Below are 9,195 nucleotides of genomic sequence, written 5' to 3'. Positions count from 1 at the left end.
TTTGTCTATTCATTTCATTTGAAATTTGATGGGGACCTGGATGATAAGTGGTATATGGAGGAGCTTTAGGAGCTGAAGGGATATCTACATGGTTTATGAGCATTTGTTGCTCTTCCAGAGAATTAAGTTTGGTTCCCAGAACCGACATCATGCTGCTCATAATTACCTATAAGTGCAGTTCCATGGCATCTCCTGCCCTTTTTTGGACTCAGTGAATACCCAAATACATACACATGCACACGCACGCACGCACACGCATGCGCACATGCATACACACACAAAATAAAACATCTTATAAGTAGTCTGGTGTGGTAGAAGAGGCAGGTGGATCTCTCTGAGATTGAGGCAAGTCTTATCTACATAGTGAATACCAGGCTAGTCAGGTCTGTATAGTGAGACTTGCCAAAATAAGTAAATAAAAAGTGCATTGTCAGGGCTAGCTGAGTGGGAAGCAAAGACAGGTGAATTCCAGAGATACTGTATTAAAATATGAGGTGGAAACCAATGTAGGAGATGAGTCTAACAGATTTCTCTGGCATCCACATGTGTTCTTGCACAGTCAAGCATGCATACATGTAGCTAGAGTTTTCCTGCCTTGTGCATAGTAAGGACAAATCTATGCCACTCACCAGTCCTACAGCGACTCAGACCCAACCAAGTAAACACAGAGACTTATATTGGTTATAAACTGTATGGCCATGGCAGGCTTCTTGCTAACTGTTCTTATAGCTTAAATTAATCCATTTCCATAAATCTATACCTTGCCACGTGGCTTGTGGCTTACCGGTGTCTTCACATGCTTCTTGTCATGGCAGCAGCTGGCAGTGACTCCCTCTGCCTTCCTGTTCTCTCAATTCTCCTCTCTGTTAGTCCCACCTATACTTCCTGCCTGGCCACTGGCCAATCAGTGTTTTATTTATTGACCAATCAGAGCAACAGATTTGACATACAGACCATCCCACAGCACATACATGCCTCCCTACCCTCGCACCATACACATATACACATACACTCACATACATTCAAGAGTATATTACAGTCATGTAACTAGGACTGTGGAGCAGGTGACACAGTTTATACTATAGTCATAGAGAATCATGGGGTACTCTGAGCAAGGACAAAACTCGCCTGAACTGAGATCTGTCTGTGACACATATTCCTCTCCCAGAAACATGCTGTGAGATGGATGATTGTTCCTACATCTAGAATCAACTAACACACAAGGGGCTGGGTGCTCTACAAGTGATTTGAAGTGGGAAGAGTCATGCTAAATGTGGCTAGTGCCTTCTGGTAACAACCCAGATAAAAGAACTTAGGAAAAGGACACTTTGCACTTTGCCTGCTTGTCCTCACTCTTGCTGGCAAGCCCACCTATCTTGTTGCTATGGAATTTCTTTACTCATAGTAGAACCGACTTCTTCAGGCTTCCTTCACAGACTGAAGACTAGCAACTCTCTAGGAATCCTCCAGGCCTTCAGCATCAGATTGGGACTGCTGAAATAGTCAGCTTCATGTAATAAATAATAACCAAATTCTCAGATACTCTACCTGAACCATATCAGGTAAGGAATTTAATAAATCCTACATATATGTATATATGTGTGTGTGTATGTATCCATTTCTGTTCCCTTAGTGAATCCTGACTTATGCAGCTTGTGATACCAGGAGAAACAGAATTATAAGGAAGAATTTCTCCTATAGACTTGGTTATATCTGGAGCTGGGTTCTTCATCTCAAAGAAATCTCCAATTACTAAAGATTCCCCTGGCACGTGGGAGTGCTGAAAGTTCATGGTGTGAATTATTTAAAGAACTTAGCTAAGGTAAATGCATTTGATAATCCCAGTTCACCACTTCTAAGGATCAGGGATTTAGTGAGTTGATACATAAAACTTTTGACAATTTATAGAAAAATAAGGAAGATAATGATGCTGGCTGGTTGCTTCTAGTATCATCTAGTGTGGAAGAACCCTAATGAGGCTTAAGACTTTGAACTCTCACATTATGAAGGGTTGATTTCACCTGGAGAAGTCTCCAACACCTTAGCAGAGGATGTGTCCCTACCTAGAAGGAGTGAGGATCATTGGTGGACTCTATCACTAAGCCCAGGTATTTCTATCACTATCAGCTCTATGAGAAATGGAAATATTCCTCATATCTTTAACAAAAGCAATTCCTTCAACTTCTAAATATTACTAAGGCGTGATGTCAATAATGAAAGCTTGGCTCTTTTTCTACCCTGGCTGGGTACCACAGCCATGAAGAGATATCCATGAGCAGAACTGTCAGTAATATCTTTATTTTCTGTTTCCTCACATCTCCATACTGTTGATTTCAGTGTGCTTCCTTACAAAAAAGCCACAAGGGCTTATTTCACACCCAGTCAAGATAGACTTCTATACATTCAGGATTGAGAAATAATCCTTCTTTTATGTAGGCCTGTGGATAAAATCATTCATGCAAGTTACTATTAATGGTTGCATTGATGCTCTGGGGGAGATCAGATACACTTTAGCAACACACCCTCCTGTTATGGACATGCATGCAAAAAATCAGGTGAATACAGGAAGGTAGAAGGCCATGGATCTTTATGACCATAACCAGAATTGTAACATGTTATTAAACAACTTGTCAAAATTTAAAGAAGGTAAGAACAAAACTATTTGTAACGAGGAAAATCTAAAAGAATGGCTTCCCAGAGATCTCTCTCATACCTGGTAAATATTCCCATTTAATTAACAGACTTTTCAACTTCTCAGGATCTCAGCACAGTGAGAATGAGACATCTGACTAAATGCAAAGCTCCGGGCTTAAACCTACTAAATTACAAAAGACTCCATTAGAAAGCCATGATTGTTTTAATTAATACAGAGGAACAACTGTCAAGTAGACCGGAGAGAACGAATGGTCTGTCAGACAATACTAGAGAAGTGCAATGAATAATAATAATAATTAAAATGATTAATAAAACATTATGTTCCAAGCAGTGACTGACTGATGTGCCTTAGAAAGGTTATCTATGTCTTCTGCAAATCTGTAATTTAAATTCAATCACTTTCTTTCCTTTATAAATAAGGAAGTAAAAGCGGAGAAATGTCAACAAATCTGACCTTGGCCATGCAGCTAATAAACTGAACAGTTATGCCCACTGTGATAACATCTTAGTAGACGAGTTGGTATGTACAAAAAGCTGATGTATTACTACATACTTTTTCTTCCTGCAATGTTGGGAATTGAGCCAATAGTTGTGCCTGTAACTAGATTTTCACTCTACCCCTGAGCTAGCTCCTGAGCCACTGTTTACATATTCAATACTTTGTGGTTGCTATAATACAGCAGTCCTTGGCTAGGAGACATTTTGTTTCCCAGTGGACATTTGACAAATGAAAGCAGTAATAATCTAACCTGGAAGAGAAAGCTGCTGTTGGTATTCAGGAGCTAGTGGCCCAAAGCAGAGTTAGGCACAGTTTTTGCATGAGGACATAAATGAAAAGAAAACTGCAATGAACATTAATGACAATTGACCTAGGATACTTCGGTCATGTAACCTATGCATCAAGGGGGTTTTCTCTGCTGGGTTGCAAGGTCTTCTTTGTTCACGCTGTCCCCTGTCCAGCTTTGCAGTCTTGTTGGATGTGCACATGTACTCCTCTGCTTCAGGGGACTGATAGCAGCCACATCAGTTTGGCTTATTGTGTTTTAAAGTTATTGCAAAAAAAAAAAAAAAAAAAAAAAAAAAACTCTATGTGACCAATTTCTAAAAAAAAATTTACTTAACACATAAAATCATGCCAAATTGATTTCAAATTTTGTATTTTCACTGATAGAAAAAATATTGGGTTTTTTCAATATGCTAATGTACATGACTCTGAAAGACAGCCTTAATAGAAATGCTGCTTGAAATTGAGTTGACCACACAAACATTTTGCTACCTATGCTTTTTAATTCTCAGTGGGATATAATGGTCCCTAGGGTATGGCTCAAACATTCTTACATTTCTGGGCATGGTGGTTCACACCTGTAAACCTAGAAGAAGAATTACCATGAGTATGAAGCTATCTTGAGCTGGATAATGAGTTATAGGTCAGCCTGGGCTACAGAGTAAGATCCTGCTACAACATCTCCACAGTAAAAATTTTGAGCAAAAAAAAAAAAAAAAAAAAAAAATGAAAAGAAGCCCAGAAAAAGTCTCATAATGTCAGTAGTCTGTATGACACTCTTCAATCTTGTATAGAGAAAAATGCTTACAAACCCTAAAAAGGTAGAAACTGTATAGCCGTATATCTTGTTTTCAAGACATTTTAAATAATATGTCATCAGAAACTGCAGGAAGCTGTTTCAAAAAGAGGTGATTGGTACAATGAATATTTTGTTGATCCTAGTTTTCAAATTTGAACTCATCATATACAGGTCTTATATCAACTTTTGATAACTGGTAAAACTACAGGAAAATGTTTTTATCTACCTTCAAAATTGGTGTATGAGAAAATTAATTTCAGTTTTTTTGAGAAGGTATGAAGGAGACAGCCTGATGGGGGGGCTTTATAATCTCTAGGCTCAACCATATTGCTTCAAAGGATATTTGCCTTTTTAAAGATTAAATAGCTTTTCATTGGGCATATACTATCCAGCATCCCCTTTACCTACTGATGGACACTTAGATTAGCATTATATTATCTCTTTTTTCTCCTTTAGAATATAGATTTATTGTCTATTACTGAATCCCGGGGGCCTTTTTACTGTCCCAGGTTGTCTCCTCATCCCTAGGGTTTGCATCCTCATCTAAGAGTGTAAGCCACTTTTCCCAGGATCTGATAGGCACCCACAGTGCTGTCAAAGAGGTGAGTGTTGGGGAAGCGTCCAGCTTTGTCCAAAAGAAAGTAGAAGCATTGGCCTTTGATCTTCAGAGGCAATATGGGAGGAACTTCAGCTCTGTGGACAATGCGGGAAACCTGGTTCAAAGGAACTGTGAAACGGATTCCCAAGCCAAAGGGGGCATAAGTGGTAAGTCGCTCTTGCAAGGAGCATGACTGAATGCACAGATTGGAGAGAGTGGAGAAGCACCGTGGACCAAGGCTACCATCGTGCCACAACCAACAGCTGCCCGTTAGCGCCAGAGTATGAAGCGCAGGTCCGCGTAGCCCTGGTTTGGAGCCTCTGCAGGAACCCAGATAAGAGGTCAGGACAAGGCTGCAACAGCCAGGGAGATCCAGAAGATACCCTGGCCAGAGCAAAACAGTCCAAGGATGGCAAAGAAGCGGCCCCGTTAACGTGGAAGAGCAGCACATCCTGTGAGACCCCATTTTACAAAGGCCTGTACACAGGTAGGACTGCAGTACAACAGCCTGCTGACCCACCGCCACCAGGGTGCCACCATGGCGGGACCTAACATTTTATTGTCAGTATAATAAGCCAGTCAGAGAAAGACAGTGTTGCTAGAGGGCTTCTCTCCAGGTTCCCCAAACCCCGCAGTCCCACAATCCACATATAAAATAATCACTCAGATGCTTATAATACTTATAAACTGTATGGCTGTGGCAGGCTTCTTGCTAACTGTTCTTATATCTTAAATTAACCCATTTCTATAAATCTATACCTTGCCATGTGGCTGGTGGCTTACCAGAGTCTTTACATGCTGCTTGTCCTGATGGTGGCTGCAGTGTCTCTCCCTCCCCTTCTTCCTGTTTCCCCAATTCTCCTCTCTCCTTGTCCCACATATACTTTCTGCCTGGTCACTGGCCATCAGTGTTTTATTTATATAGAGTGATAGCCACAGCACTTCCCCTTTTCTTCTTTTTTTAAAAAGGAAGGTTTTAATTTTAACATAGTAAAATTACATATAACAAAACAATTATCGAGCAAGAATTACAGTTACAATATTAAAGATGTCCTATCTATCTTATATTTGTGAGTTTAAGGTTTTATATCTAACTTATCTTTTATCATAACTGAGGAAATTACAACTATCTAGTTTTCAACCACATCAAAGACCTGAGAAGAAACATAATGGTACCTGAGAAATGGTAGATGGATGCAAGCAACTTTCGGGAATCTTGCAAGAGTAGACCAAGACAGCTGGCAGCCTGGACAGTCACCTAATGTTTCTCAGCATTGTTGGTGCATTCAAATTGGCTACAGGCCTAGAGTATCTGACAGACCATTTTCAGAAGCAGGAATTCTGAGAGACCATCTTACCCTGTCTTGGCAGAGTACAGTGGTCACTTTCCTTGTGTCCCGCTTGTCCAGAAAAGACAACATTGCATTTGTACTGTCAGCCATCAAGGCAAGGCCAGTTCTTTGCCCAGTAGGCCATTTTGTGCCAAAAAGACAAACTTCCAAATGGAAATGTCTTAGAAGCCCAACATTCTCTCCGGATCAATTGGTGCACCCAGGAGCAATTGTGTCTCACGTCAAAAGAATTCTAACTTATTTAAATGCCATATTCTCTAGGTCTATGAAGTTTTTGAAGATTATCTATCTATCTGAAATATATCTATGTATACCTAGAAGACTTAACTAACATGGCTACAAATATGATTATCATAGATGACTAATTATTAATCTATTTTTAATTACCCATTACAATTTTAAATGAATTAAACATAATACCTCAAACAAGAATAGAAATTATATATATTTGAATATATATTCCCATGAATATATATATTCAAATATATATATATATATAGAAATATATATAATTTTGCTATACTGTATATATATGTATATATGTATATATACAGTATAGCAAAATTAACTTCAAGTTTGTATCAATAAACTAAAATTTATACCAATGTAAAACATTTTAAACATAAACTAAAATCTATACCAATGTAAAACATTTTAAACAAGTTGTTCTTTAAAAGTAGGTTCATTAATCTACCCTTTTATCTTATCATCTCTATATCCTCCTATATATCTATATCATATCCCTTTTCTTTTTTAGAAAGAGATCACATTTATAATCAACCTGTTTTAAATAAAAATATTGTTTTTTTCTCTGTCCCACACCAGAGGGCTCTTCTGATTTGGGACACAAGAATCTCTTAACCATTTTTTTTTTTTAAGCAATATGTCTGGGTTTAGAGGGGGAGTGAGCCAATTCCACCTCTAAAGCCAGCTTGGTATATTTGGGAATTTGGGCATAGCATCTCTTACTACTTCTGCTGGAGGGGGCGCTGTATCTTATGGGGATGCAAAGAAAATTTTAGGCCTATGGGGTAGTCCGTGAGGCTGTATTGTGTGAACCAGTTGCCTTGAATCCGCTCTGGATGTTGGATCCTCTCGGCCATGGTGTCATTGGAGACCTTTCAGGGGGTCTTGGCTGGTGAAACCTGATGTATCTTAATCTGGAACAAATCCATAGCCTCTGGCTTTCTGTGGAAACAAAAGCAGAACCTCTTTTCCAAAGCAACATATCCTTAAATCCAAATTTTGAAGTCAAGGTACCTTTAAAATATACATTTTGGCATAACTCAACAGCTTTTGCAATCAAATGTTTTTCTTCAGTTACGAATATCAAAGAAAACATAATCCAGATTCTCTGTGTGTTAGCCATCTTTACTTGGCTTATTTTTTATATTACCTTGAGCCTATTGGTTTAAACTGCACCATTCTAAGACTGAAATGGTGTTGTGGCTGCTTGCTCCGCCCACTTTAGCTTCCCAACATGGCAGTGGTACGTTTTCTGCCAGCTCTGGGAGTCATCAATATCAGAAATAGTGGGTCTACGCTTTTATCAAAGCAGCGTGTAGCCCAGAAACCTTTTTAAATTTTTTTTTTTTAAATAATAGTAAAGACTAAATCTACCACACAGCTTAATGTGCCGCTGGCAGACACCTCATTTCTGCCATACTGCTGGTCAAACGCACACGCCAGGAACCCGCCAGTGTTCAAACCTGTGTTTTGCGGCGTCTAGCTGCCTTATGAGACAAGAAGCAGGAACCTGGTTTTGGCTCTGTTTAGAATTGGTTATTAAATATTCTCAGGTTTAAGGTGGAAACTTGAGCCGTTGGGTGCCATTTGTTGCTGGAGGGCTTCTCTCCATGTTCCCCAAGCCCCACAGTCCCACAATCCACATATAAAATAATCACTCAGACACTTACAATACTTACAAACTGTATGGCCATGGCAGGCCTCTTGCTAACTGTTCTTTTATCTTAAATTAACCCATTTTTATAAATCTATACCTTGCCACGTGGCTGGTGGCTTACCAGAGTCTTTACATGCTGCTTGTCCTGGTGGTGGCTGCAGTGTCTCTCCCTCCCCTTCTTCCTGTTTCCCCAATTCTCCTCTCTCTTTGTCCCGCCTATACTTCCTGCCTGGTCACTGGCCATCAGTGTTTTATTTATATAGAGTGATATCCACAGCAAGACAGTTACTGAATGATCACAATTGCTTGCAGAAGCTCATCAATTCTTAGAAGTAGAGTAGAAGTGTGGTCACCAATGGCTTGAAGGGCTGGAGAATGTTAGTCAAAGTTTATACACATTCAGTAAAACAGAAGAATAATCCAAGAATCTGTTGTGGAGTGTAACTGCAGTTAATAATATTATATATACTTGAAAATTGCTAAGACAGTAGACTTTAAGTGTTCTTCCCACAAAAGCAAACAGTAAGTAGATGAGTTAATACATATTACCTTGTGGTAGCCATCTCACAATGTAAAAATATATTGAAACATCATGTTGCATACCACAGATATGTAATTTTACTCTTTAATTTAAAATAGTTGCAAGAATGATTACAGAGCTTGAAACAAAATTCCTCCTTGGGACAACACTTTGGGCTGTCAGGTGAACTAGTTTAACTCTGAGCTCTTCGCACTCTAAAACCACCATATCCCAAACAAAATAGACTGTGAAGAAAAAAAATCTTGGATCTCGCACCTAATATTCTCCTGAATTAAAACTAAAGTTATGGCTCTAGACCAAGGAACAGAGGGGAAAAAAAGAGGAGCCAAAGTCTGGCTCTGAGCAGTGGAGATTGAGGGCCTGTACCTTGCTTCCATGCAGTCCCAGACAGTAGCATCTCTTGTAGAAAAACATCTATGAGTCCTACTCTGGGGGTTTCCATAGATATGGAGCAAAGCCACAAGCTAAACATACACACAAGTGAATAAAGGGACAGGGGAGCAAGGCACAGAGTTTTTTCTTTGTCTCTGATGGTTAGTTATCTTAGCAGAAATGATGCTCAC

The 9,195-nt window shown here is 39.3% G+C and overlaps 1 pseudogene; it reads right to left on the bottom strand.

Moving 5' to 3' along the window:
• Nucleotides 1–4,777: 4,777 nt before the first annotated feature.
• LOC114683469 lies at nt 4,778–5,303 on the bottom strand (annotated as a pseudogene).
• Nucleotides 5,304–9,195: the final 3,892 nt, after the last annotated feature.

The sequence above is a fragment of the Peromyscus leucopus genome, chromosome 6, assembly GCF_004664715.2.
Source record: "Peromyscus leucopus breed LL Stock chromosome 6, UCI_PerLeu_2.1, whole genome shotgun sequence".
Classification (NCBI taxonomy): Eukaryota; Metazoa; Chordata; class Mammalia; order Rodentia; family Cricetidae; genus Peromyscus; species Peromyscus leucopus.
This window is presented reverse-complemented; position numbering and strand designations above follow the sequence as displayed.